The 12,505-nt window shown below is 40.8% G+C and overlaps 1 pseudogene; it reads left to right on the forward strand.

Annotated features, from left to right (window-relative positions):
• Window positions 1-1,277: 1,277 nt before the first annotated feature.
• On the forward strand, window positions 1,278-10,158 carry LOC103749406 (annotated as a pseudogene).
• The last annotated feature ends 2,347 nt before the right edge of the window (window positions 10,159-12,505 follow it).

The following is a 12,505-nucleotide window of genomic DNA, read 5'->3' on the forward strand; positions in this document are numbered from 1 at the left end:
ATTTCTGTAAATCAAACATATAAAATTCACTGGGCATATTCTATTGTGCTTAAGCTATCACTTTATATGCCCTGAAGTCTAAGTTTTTTTTTATCATTGAAACAATACATAGTCAGTGAATACCTACTATATTTCAGGAATTTCACAGTACATCAACGATGTCTAAGATCTAAAACTGTTTACAGTATTCATTCTCCCTGCCTCCAGAATTACAGCCCATGTTAGAGACATGGATAGTAAAAATTACATTGTGATAAGATAAATGCTATTAATATAATTCAGGTTGTATGGGAAACCGCAAGAAAGAACACTACTTTTAAGAAAAAGTAAATGAAGAAGAAATTATATTTGCGATTTGGAGAATGGGTTCGTGGTGTCTACCAGCATGATAAAGGTTCGGGTCTGGGACTGAGCTACATTGCAGAGGGAAAGATCAGTCCTTGTATTTGGAATATGACTAAGGTCCAAATGTGGGAGTCAGAAAGCTTAGCTTTGGCAAAACCCTGAAGGGCAATTCAGATCATGTCAATACATTTGGACTTGGCCTTATAGAAGATGAGGAATTTTGAACGGTTTTGAACAAATTTAATCAGTATGACTGAGGAAGCTTTGGCATACATGGAAGGTTTTAGGAAAAGAAAGAGGAGGCAGTAGAACACAGAGACTGTTGCTATATTCCAGGCTGGAAACTGAGGCAGTGCATCCTGGTGCTTGTGAAGTGGACTTGCATTCCTTGATTTCCCAGGTGGGTTGGTCACTAGCTTGGGCAAGTGTCCTCCTCAGAAAATGAGGTTTATAACTGATGAGATTAGCTGGGCAGGGTTAAGTGAAAACTTACACAAAGTTCTTAGAATAGTGCTCACCTAAACGTAAAAGTTTTTTTCTCTTTTTATCTTGTGAGGGCCTGAACCAAACAATGGACATAGAGTGGTGAGGAAAAGTCTATTATGAGTTGTTGAAAGTATTTGGTATGATAAGATGTGAGGGTAAGGAAGATAGATCAAGGAGGATTCCCTGCTTCCTGTCTTGAGTAACTGTATTAGTAAAGACAGCTTCCATAGTAGGAAGAACAGGAATGTTTTGTTTAAAGTTCAAGGTTGCTAGCAAATGCTAAATTAGAATTGTTCAATTGTTCACAGCACATTGAAGAGGATTATTCATAGGCTTTAGGGAATATAGATCTGCAGCTCTGGAGAGAGATTCTTAAGAAGAGGATGGAAAATTGGGTTCCATCTGTACCCAAGTGGGAACATGAAATGGTGAAAGTGTGTGGCCAGATGGTACAGAACCCAGTGCAGACTGAAAAGGTAACTGAGGGCAAAGCTCAGACACTGACAATAAGGCAACAGTTAGAGGAACGGGTCCCAGAGAAGGGCGCTGAAAAAGACACAGCAGAGGAATCAGAGAGAGTCACAGCACGGTAAATTAAAGAATATGCAAGGCCACCTGTTGCTTAGCAATGGCATGAGCAATAGGCACCCGATAATATTCTTCACCAGAGCAATACCTCCAAAGCTCAAATTTTATGAAAATGCTGATTTGTAGCCTGCTCTGCTAAGTCCAGCTCAAATCTTTCAGGCAAGTTTGCATGGCTGGTTTGTATCCGAGTCAAAATAAACCTATGATTTTATAGCTTTAATTTTCCATTTCAGAGAGCAAGTTGTAGATAATTTGGCTTTCTAGCAAACATCAATTGCTTATTAAACCAAAAGCTAAAACACCTATAAAGATGAAATCTTCAACAGGTCAAAGGATGGAGAAAGCCATGTGATTCTTTAATTTATCTTTGGGGTAGATGAGGAATTTTTTAAATTATCCAGTATAATTTATTTGAACCAGCATTTAGTCCATCATAACATGAAAAAATTATCAGCAGGTGATATTTGCTCACAAAGAAATCATGATCCTGTAGAATTCTCATAATGAGATAATGTTACTGAAGGTCTAATAGGACCTTTAGAAATCTTCTGCACACAAATGCATCTACCCATAACTTAAAAGCTTTAGGAAATCCCAGTTCAGTGTTGGGACATGCACTGTGAAGCTGCATGTGTAATTTTGACCTTTATGTACTTGTCATATATTGAAACTTTCACCAGGTCCCATGTAGATTACTGGGCAAAAAACATTTAAGAGAAATAGCCATATCCCTTCAACGGAATGCACAACCATGAAAGAACAACTCAGAAAACAAAAATAAAACAATGAACAAAAGTGGGTTTAGGGACTAGTAGGATGGCTCAGCAGGTTAAGGTGTTTGTTGATAAGCCCGATGACCTGCATTTGATCCCTGGAACCTACAGAGTAGAAGGAGAGAACCAGCTCCTATAAGTTATCCTCTGACCTCCATATACACACCGTGGCATGTACATACCCTCTCATACACAATAAATAAACAAACAAATACTAACTGTACGTTTTAAATCTTGTAATAAACACTATAGTGGGAGCAGGTGTTAAACAGGATTAGAGAGAGAACCCATTTCAAGAGTGGGGAAGACATGAGAAGGGGATATCAAACTGAGACATGCATACAAGAAGGAGCTAGTCTGTAAAGTGGAGGAAAGGATCCAGCAAGACATTTTCCTAAATGCAGTAGAAAGAATTTACATTGAAGAGGGGTGATGTGGCTTAATGTTTTAAATGCTTTTCCAGGGAGAACGGATTAACAATCAAACAAGAAGAGAAGAGGTGGATCAACCAGAGTCCAGGCAAAAGAGGGCAATGGCCAAGACTGATGTGGGAGCAGTGGGAAACAGAAAATTAGAGCTTAAAGAGACGCTGGCAAATTTGCCCCTGGAATCCATGTGGGGCAATGGCAGAGAGTGGGGAATCGAGGAGTGAAGAGTGATTCCTCGAGAATGAAGAGGATTCTACTGGTTAATTTCATGGATGTACAGGGATGCAACACGCTGACAGGTACTGGAGTCGGGTATTGCCTATGCTGTTTGCAACTTGTGTGGGATGTCTAGATTTCAGACAAAAAGTAAATCTATGAATGAACATCCCAACCTATGTTTTTTAAAAAAATTAATTCCTGGTGTCAATTTATTCCTAAATCATTTCTTTATGTGTTCCATTTGTAGAGATAGTTCAGTTTTAAAATAAAATTTCCCCTCAGAGTTTTAGAACTAAGTGTAAGCCCTTGGTTGTGTTGAAAATAGTTGTAAAGGCCAGGTGTGGTGGTACATACCTTAATCCCACCACTCAGAAAATACATGTCAGGCTGAGAATTAATCCATTGCCAGAAAGAAAGTGACAGTTGTGTATGTGACACACACCATGGCATGAAACACTTTTTACCCATGTATCATCCTATCAACTTGTCAGTGTGCATGTAGAGACACCCTCCTCTCTCTGGACTTCATTATTACTTTAGTTTTGATCCATCCTTTTCTGTAAACCCAGGCTCATCCTAGAGGCCCAAATTGGATTTTTTAAGTGGCATGTGTATTTCTGGAAGCTTCTAGCATTCATTTTTACACTAGTGCCTCTTCAACTTTCATTTGCATGCATATCACCTGAGGGTTCTGTCAAGATGAAGACTGGGGCTGGAGATGGCTCAGCAGTTATGAGCTCTTGCTGCTCTTGTAGAGGACTGGAGCTCAGTTTCCAGCAGCCACAACTCACAGCTCACAATTGCCTGCAACTCCAACTCCAAAGGATCTGATGCCCCCTACTAGCCTCTGTGGGCACCTGCAGACACAACCACAGACACCTACACATACATAAATTAAAAAAAAACAAATTCAAGATGCAGATTCTGATTTGATTGGCCTGCAGTGAGGCCCAAGAATCTACATTTCTAATACAATTCCATGCAATTCAGAAGTTCCTGGCCCAGGGACCATGTCTCCTAAGAAGGGTGCCACATACAACATCATTTTCATGCACTAATGCAGAGTCTGTAATTAGCCTCCTCACAGAGGAATACAGGTAGCCTAGCTAGGAAAAAGGAACAAAATCCCACCCTGAAAACCTGTATCCTTGGGCCTCGCCTTCATATTTAGTCCTCAAAAAGACACAGGATGAAGAAAACTCTTTAGACATTGAACTCCAAAAAGATCACATACCTGGTTAATGAAATGATTTTTATAATTTAGAAGGTTAATTGAATGCTTCCACATGGGCCAGGACCTGGGTGAAATGCTATGACCACCCATGTACCACATATTGGCACCATGGGCCGTGACAGCATTGCTGCCATCAGAGGGGGCAGAACCCTTTCTTGTCATCCTCCCCACCCCCCATTGGTGAAGAGTTGTTATAAATCTAAGTAGCAGACAAGAGTACTAAGCAGTCCTTTGCCCCTGTTCTAGCTGGTTCAAGTGGCAGAGGCAGTCCATCTGAAGGAGAACTTCCAGATCTCACTTGTGAACTTACTTCGGTCAGGAAAGTTGACTCTCCATAGACAGGAGAGAAGCTCACAATCAAAAACAGTGCTGACCAACTGGAGTGTGGCTAGCAGTCCTATAAACAAGACTCTGAGAAAATTAATGGATCTTAGGGGAATGTAGGTCAGGCTTTCTCCTATCTAGTGGCAAATGTTGTTTTCACATATAGCTTAACAGTTAGGAGGTAGTAGTTGACTGTCTGAAGGGGCGAATAAACTTGGCACACAACAGAGAGGCAGACTGGAGTTTAGAGGCAGACAGATTAGGCCACAGTGGGACTCTGGGAGCCGCTGATTTTGCATATGTAGTGAGGGACCAAGGACGCTTCTCTGTGAAATTGGTACCTCTCTGCAAGGTTAGTATGGAGACTGAGGATAATGTATTGAGGCATCTGGTATGCTAATTAACACTGACAATTTGGTTGCTGTTTTTATTATAATCCTTGAAGGCTCCTACTTGTTTCCTTTGTCTTATCCACTCTTAAATCATTCACTTGCCTCCTGATGGGGGTCTCTCCTGTCAGCTAATCATTCTCTCTGCTGAGTCTAGTTCCTACACACCCTTCCCCAGCCTGCAGATTTATTCTCATCCTCCAGACTTCCACTTTGGTACCATTCCTCCAAACAAGTCAGACTGCAGGATAAGTCCTGCTTTCTAGAACCCCACTTCCTTCTTTCTCTGTCTTCATCTTTCCAGAGTGGATGATAATTGTGAGGCGGTAGGTTGAGGCCTAGCATTTGAGTCTTGAATGAAAACAAGGAAGTCCTGCAGCCTCCTCTCCACCCTGTTTACCAAAGGTGCAGCTGGTGGCCTCTGTTTACCTTCTACTGTCTCAACATTCCTGTGATTATGTCTCTACATAGAGTCTAGCCTGTGATAATTTTTCATGTCCTTCCTCATAAAGCCTCAGGTCAGAGCCCAGCATGACAAAGGGAATATTGCTTCTGGGAAATACAATGGTTCCTTCCTTCTTAATGCAAAACAGGATTCTGTGAGCCATACCCCTTAATCTGAGACACATCAGCAGTAATTGATTTGGTGCACCTTGCCTGTGTATAATAAGCAAGTGAATATCTAATAAGTGTACACATAGTTTATAAAGATGAAAAAATATGAAAGCACATACATTGGCATTAAGCCTAATAATAATGCCAAAGACAAGGGAACCCGGGGCTCCACAACAGCAACGGAAGAAGGGCACTCTGTTTTCTCTCTAAGGCTCCCTTGAGTTCTACAAAGTGGTTCTGTTTGTATTACCTCCCCATGGAGAGGATCTATAATTCATCCCGTAAACAATTTAAAAAATTATTACATTGGGGCTGGAGAGATGGCTCAGTGGTTAAGAACACTAGTTGTTCTTGCAGAAGACCTGGGTTTGAATCCCAGCACCCACATGGCAGCTAACAACTGTCTGTAACTCCAGTCCGAAGGGATCTGACAGCCTCTTCTAACCTCCGTGGGCATTGCATGACACGGGTGCACTTACCTACGTGCAGGCAATACATGCATACACATAAAAATAATAAATAAAATTTCTAAAAAAATTATTACATTGTATGCATGGTGAGGTGAGGGCACACATGTCACAGTGTCCATGTGGCGGTCAGAGGACAACTCATGGAAGTTAGTTGGTTCTCTTCTTACACAATGTGGATTCCACGACTCCAACTCAGGTCATCAGGCTTGGTGCCTTTATCTGCTAAGTCATATGCTGGCCCAAACAGTTATTTTAAAAGTGGAAATGGGACCTTTTCCAATGAGGGGGAAATTATTGGCTTTGAGTATTTGGAATACTTAATAGAGGCTTCAGACCTTCTCCCCACTGATAATCCAGAACACTGGTGGGTAGACATCGGCTATTTAGGCTAAAAACTCAGGAAGAGTCTAGTCACTGTAGTAATCCAGAATAAATGACCCTACAGGAATGCTTACCTGACAAGTGCCACCTCTTCCTCAGAGGCTCCAGTCAGCATTTCGGCCTCCTCTGTCCCCTTTTCTCATCAAGAGCAGACAATCAAGCTTCTCGGACAAATTAGGAAAGCCTTCAATGATCATCACAAACAAAAACAACCTGGAAGAGACAGGGAATTCCAGGAGAAAGCATCAGATCTCCATGCATTTCCACACAGATGCAGAAGATGCTGAAATCAAGGAAATGGAGAGACTAAAGAGCATGTGGAAACAATGCGTGAAACAAAGTGGAACCGAGAAGCAGAACAAGAAAGCTGAAACGGCAGAGCAAAGCGAGCAAGAGGGAAAAAGACTTCAGAAAGTCAACACCTAAATAATAACTGAAAAATGGCTCTCCTCCTAGCGTGGGCACTGGCCTATTTCTTCTCTCGGCACCCCAGACCTCTGGACTACCTCCTTGCCCCAGACTCCCCACTGCTTCTTGATCCTTTGTGCCCAGACCAACCCAATTCCTCGGTTTAGTTACTTGGAGCTCTCAAAGCCTGTTTCCTCCCCAACCGTGCCTTTGCATACCTTAGACCAGCCTTCATCCCTGGCTGTCCCAACCCCAACCTGGATTCCTGAGACCAGTCTCCTTCCCTGTTTGCTCTGGATTACTGAGACCAGCTTCCTTCCCTGACTGCCTGAGAGTCCTGAATCCTACCTCTACCTAGCAGTCCTCCCAAATTATACTGTGCCTACTGACTAGAGGATCCAGACCTTAGGATAAAGCCTGGGAGCATTTGATCCTCGTCCAACTTGGGCATCTGTGGGAACTCCTGAGCAGCAGGACGAAAGTCATCTGGCCCCTCCAATATAAAATCAAAAGAGAGAAACTGAAGCCTAGACCAACCACTTTTCATGCCCAGCAAGTAAACCACAAAGGCACATAAAGTTTACAAAATGAACCTACTATTTGACCCAGTTATAACACTCCTTGGCATATACCCAAAGAACTCATCCTACTGCACAGACACTTGTACATCCATGTTTGTTGCTGCTCTTTTCACAATAGCTAAGAGATGGAAGCAACCTAAGTGTCCTTCAACTGACAAGTGGATAATGAAAATGTGGTTCATTTATATGATGGAGTTCTACTCAGCAATAAAGAAAGATGAAACCATGAAATTTGAAGGTAAATGGACAGAACTAGAAACTGTTACATTAAGTGAAGTAACACAGACTCAGAGAAACAAATGATGTATGTTCTCCCTCATATGTGGATCCTAGTACCAAATCCTTATCAGTGAATCTATATCCAGACACAACTACAGGGGAACAAGGATAATGAAAAAGAACCAGGGAGGCAAAGGAAAAGAAAGAACCTGAGAGAGAACAGTAGGAAACAGGTGTTACTAGGGGAGATATGGATAAAAATGGAGTTATTTAAATCAGAGGGGGAAGGGAGAGTTATACAAGGAAACTTGGGGATAAAGGGAAGGAAGGAACTCAAGAGAGGTGGGACCATAGGAGAAAGGTATTATTAAGGGGAAAATGGGAAAAAGGGGGCACTTTAAATGGGGAAACCATGGTGGAAGGGTTAGGCAATGTGAGAGATAAATAATGCCTAACTAGTTTAAAAAAAAAACCCAGAGGGGACCATATTAGTCCAATAACCTACTAACAAATTATACATACAACTAGTTCAAGGAACAAAATATATGTCTAGTCAAGGTTTATCTGAGAACGTTCAGTTTTTTTACCTAAGCTTTATCTACATATCACATGGTAATTAAAAGTACCAGACTGGTGGAACTAACCTTCTTGGATGTTTAACAACCATACTTTGAAGCCTATACTAATCTGGTCAGAGGGACATAAAGGACTTGCCCTCCAAGGTTGACTAAATTCCAGGGGACATTCTCTCAAAATGTCCTGTAACTGAGGTGAGTCACCTGTCCTTTTGTTCAGGGAGGCCATGGAGACCCCACCAGATAGACTTGAACCAGTGTCCAGTCTACAAAGAGGAGGGTCAACACAGAGGAAACATTCCTTCCATGCTTCCAAGTAAAGCTAAACACAGATGAGTAGGATCTTTGACTTATCTTCACATAAATGGAATTGGTAAAAGAAAGGAGCCAGGGGCTCCTCCCAAGCCCATGTGACCACTGAGGAACAGATCCTCAAATGACCTTAAGAGTAAAAATAATTGGTTTATTTGGGTCAACTGTATGGTCTTAAATACCCAAAAGGAAAGTATAACCAAAGATTAACGTGATCAGTATATTTCTTTCAGAATCCATGTGTATAGCTAATGGCTACATAACAAGAAAGAATGCCAGACAGGAGATACCTTCCTATGAGTTGTATCAGTATATTTCTTTCAGAATCCATGTGTATAGCTAATGGCTACATAACAAGAAAGAATGCCAGACAAAGTATAACCAAAGATTAACGTGATCAGTATATTTCTTTCAGAATCCATGTGTATAGCTAATGGCTACATAACAAGAAAGAATGCCAGACAGGAGATACCTTCCTATGAGTTGTATCAGTATATTTCTTTCAGAATCCATGTGTATAGCTAACAGCTAGATAACAAGAAACAATGCCAGACAGGAGATATCGTCCTTTGAGTTGTTGGCCAGGGTGGTCCAAAAGAGTCCCAGACAGTAACCCAGCATAGAACTGGGAAAATGAATAGCAGACCCCAATCTTATCTGAAGGAATGTTGGCAATTGATTGCTGCTAGATGAGGAAGAGCTGATCTTCCTAAAACAAGGGACGCTAGATAGGCTGACTAGACTCAGCAGATGGACTAGTGCTGGGGATAGGCTGGGGGCACTGACAACACAGTGGACAGTAACAGGGTTGACAGAGTATATGGGCTCCAGTGGTTGGGGGTGGAGGGGACTATGGAAGGGTGCCATTTGGGATACAGGTATAAAGATGAATACAATTGTTTGGGATGAGCTGTATGACATACACAAAAAAATCAATTAAAGAAAAGAATTGAAAAATGAGAAGTTATAAAAAATAGGGATAAAATCGATGATAAATTATTCAATAAAAATGTCCAGAACCAGACGTAGGCAAGTGGTGTGTTCTGTGGCATTTCCTGTCTGCTCCCATGCAGGGCTACAGCTCTGTCCTTCCGGCTGAATACTGTTTTAGCTTTGGAAGAGTTGCAGAAAGACCTAGAAGAGGTTAAAATATTGTTGAAAACTCCACCAGGAAGAGAACACGATGTACTTACAGGTGAAAAATCTAAGATTGAGAGAGAAATAAAGAACAAGAGGCAACAGAAATCACAGAAGAAACCAGAACCTCTTGACAATGAAAAGCCAGCTGCTGTGATTACTCCCACTACCTCAAGTTACACGGTGAACATCTGTAATTATGGGTGGGATCAGTCAACAAGTTTGTGAAATTTGCACTGCCTTAACTGGAGTTCATCAGGGTCGCACTGAGAATGTGAAGATACATTTTACAGAGAGGTCACTTGATCATTGGTTAAAGAATCTAAATAGCAAAAGTTACCCTGTGATTGTGAAAAATTTTTTGAAACCCATCTCTGTGGAAGGCAGTTCAAAAAAGGTCAAGACTGATAGTTATTATCTTATGTAAAAAGACAGAGGAAAGCACACGATGGAACTACTTGACTCTGGTTGAAAAGAGTGCAAAGAGAAAAAGAAAAAGCCTTTAGAGGATGCTGAAACAGATCCTAGTGAGGGATTAGTGATGGTCCTGCAGGAAATTTATGAAGATGGAGATGATGACATGAACCACTAATAAAGCCTGGGTGGAATCAAGAAAGAAGAAGCTAAAGGAGACTTGGAATTTTAAGATGTTTAAATCCCTTTGGGAACTGTGATGTGGAAATACTGATGTTTCCAATAAAGGACTGATGTTGAACTGCACTTGTAAATTGACAGATAACTTTATAGTCTTGTTCTAAGTAAAGGCAGAAAATTCTCCATTTCTTACTGGAGGATTTAATTTGGATAAATATACTTATTAAAATTCCCCCTTCATTAGCATTCTGGTCATTTTAAGAAGGAGTTATAGGGCATTCTTGGTGAAACGTAAAAAGAAAGTCTTGCATAATGAAAACGCTATGTTTTGTGTTTTGTTTGGCCGGGAGGTAGAAAACTAAAGTATTCACTTACCTGCAGTTGGCTGATATTAGCTCCCACTAATGTAAAAGTAAACCCAGAATTTTTGCATAAAATTTAAATTTGCACATGAAATGGAAAGTTATTACAGAGCAGTTGATCCTTTATTACCAGCTTATCAATGTATAAGCCATGCATTACCATGTATTGCTAATCAAATCACAAATATTCCTACCTAGATTTAAATATATTTATGAATATAAAATTGAAGCAAAATACAAACTTGGTAAAAACAGATGGGCATCTTTGTATGGTAAGTATTGCAATGGATCAAATGGTTTATTAAATTAGCTAGGAAGCAAAAATAATTTTAAAATCCATCTATTCCTATGTTCAATAAAATTGGATTTTTATTTTTTTTTAAATTCCAGAACTGAAGTAGATTCATTGCCAGATCCATAGGACTTATAATATTACATGATAATAAACTCATGCCAGTGCACATTGTTAAAAATTATTAAAAGTTGCTGGGCATGGTGGTGTATGCCTTTGATTGCAGCACTCAAGAGGCAAAGGCAGGCAGATCTCTGTAAGTTCAAGATCAACCTGGACTACATAGTGAGTTTCAGGTCAGCTGGGGCTACAGGGAGACCCTGTCTCAAAAATACCAAAAAAAAAAAAAAATTGAAAAATGTGGTTATAAAATTGGCCGGGCGTAGTGGGGAACGCTTTTAATCTCAGCACTTGGGAGGCAGAGGCAGGTGGATATCTGTGAGCTCAAGGCCAGCCTGGTCTACATAGTGAGTTCCAGAACAGCTAGGGCTACAGGGAGACCCCCGTCTCAAAAAGACCTAAAAAAATAGGGATAAAAATCACTGATAAATTATTCAATAGAAATTTCCAGAACCAGACACAGGTGAGTGGTCCTCTTACAGAGGACCAGACCCAAGTTTGGTCCCCAGCACTCATGTCTGGTAGCTCACAACTACTTGAAATTCCATCTCCAGGGGATCTGATGCCCTTTTTGGCTATTATACATACCTGCTCACATATAGCATACACTCACACAGACACATGCACATACATACAAATAAAAATAAATCTTTACAATGTTAATATTGATCTGCCTCTTGACTAGACTATTATATACAAGTATGCAAGAACATTTATTATTTTTCAAACTTTCCAATTCATATTTTGTATAATACATTTCACAATAAAAATTATTGAATAGATGATAACATTGCCTCAGTGGTTAGAAGATATATTAGTGGATCACTGGGGACACAAGCCCATAATTTTGATTTGTGTCTTCTGTGGTATGTTTTCCCAAATCACCATAGTATAGGGTGGTAAAGGAAAAAATAATCTAACCTAGGAAAAGACAGGACCCCTGGGATCCTGAGGTTCCTCCTGACTTCTCCTAAATGTACTTCACTGGACAGGCAATTTACTCTCTGCTGTGTCCTGAGTGTTTTTCCCCCATCCCATTTGCTTGGGGAACCTATCCACCAAGGTAATTATACTAAGGGGGGGGGGCACTTTAAAAGTTGATCAGATCAAAAGGGCCTCATTCATGAATGGAATTAGGACCTCATAAAAGAGCTTGAGCGACTCTACTAGTCCTTTCCTCCCTTCCATTCTTCCACTCCTTCTGCCATGTGAGGACACAACAAGGTTTCATCTTCGAGCAGAGTGCAGAATGCATATTTCAGCAGACACCCAATCTACTAGTGCCTTTGTCTTGGACTTCCTGTCCCCAGAACAGTAACAATGTTCTGCTATTTGTAAATTACTGAGTCTAAGGCATTTAGTTATAACAACATGCATGTGTAAAGAATGAATATCTAGAACAGATAAAGAACTCTTGTAAATCAAAATAAAATGCCTCAGATCAATATACAAATTCTCTGTGCTGGATAGCTTTAGTGTCAACTTGACACACCTGGGTTGAGGGAGCCTCAGTCGGGGAACTTCCTCTATTGGACTGGCCTGTGGCCAAGTCTGAAGGGCATCTTCTTGATGCGTGATGTGGGAGGGCCCAGCCCACTGTGGGTGGTGCCACCCCTGGGCAGGTGGGCCTGTGTTGCATAAGAAAGCAGGACT

Source organism: Nannospalax galili, unplaced genomic scaffold (genome assembly GCF_000622305.1).
Source record: "Nannospalax galili isolate Female #2095 unplaced genomic scaffold, S.galili_v1.0 scaffold1486, whole genome shotgun sequence".
Classification (NCBI taxonomy): Eukaryota; Metazoa; Chordata; class Mammalia; order Rodentia; family Spalacidae; genus Nannospalax; species Nannospalax galili.